This window comes from Rhinopithecus bieti, unplaced genomic scaffold, assembly GCF_001698545.2.
Source record: "Rhinopithecus bieti isolate Rb0 unplaced genomic scaffold, ASM169854v2 repeat_17538, whole genome shotgun sequence".
Lineage (NCBI taxonomy): Eukaryota > Metazoa > Chordata > Mammalia > Primates > Cercopithecidae > Rhinopithecus > Rhinopithecus bieti.
This window is the reverse complement of record NW_016905725.1, coordinates 1-472: the sequence shown is the minus strand read 5'-3', so window position 1 is coordinate 472 and position 472 is coordinate 1. Positions and strand designations below refer to the sequence as shown.

At 53.4% G+C, this 472-nt stretch overlaps 1 pseudogene across 1 annotated transcript; it reads right to left on the bottom strand.

The window, feature by feature from the left end:
- Nucleotides 1–6: 6 nt before the first annotated feature.
- Nucleotides 7–466, bottom strand: LOC108526117 (40S ribosomal protein S18 pseudogene; annotated as a pseudogene). Its single transcript, XR_001884417.1, has one exon. The product of XR_001884417.1 is annotated as a 40S ribosomal protein S18 pseudogene (transcript).
- Nucleotides 467–472: the final 6 nt, after the last annotated feature.

Here is a 472-nt window from a genome sequence, read left to right as displayed (position 1 = left end):
GGACACACCCACGGTGTGGCCACGGCGGCCAGTGGTCTTGGTGTGCTAGCCTTGGACACAAAGGCCCCAGAAGTGGCGCAGCCCTCTATGGGCCCAAATCTTCTTCAGTCGCTCCAGGTCTTCATGGAGCTTGTTGTCCAGACCATTGGCTAGGACCTGGCTATATTTTCCATCCTTTACATCCTTCTGTCTGTTCAAGAACCAGTCTGGGATCTTGTACTGGCGTGGATTCTGCATAATGGTGATCACACGTTCCACCTCATCCTCAGTGAGTTCTCCCGCCCTCTTGGTGAGGTCAATGTCTGCTTTCCTCAACACCACATGAGCATATCTTCGGCCCACACCCTTAATGGCAGTGATGGCAAAGGCTATTTTCCGCCGCCCATCGATGTTGGTGTTGAGTACTCGCAAAATATGCTGGAACTTTTCAGGGATCACTAGAGACATGGCGGCAGCACAAGCGGCGGCGTGT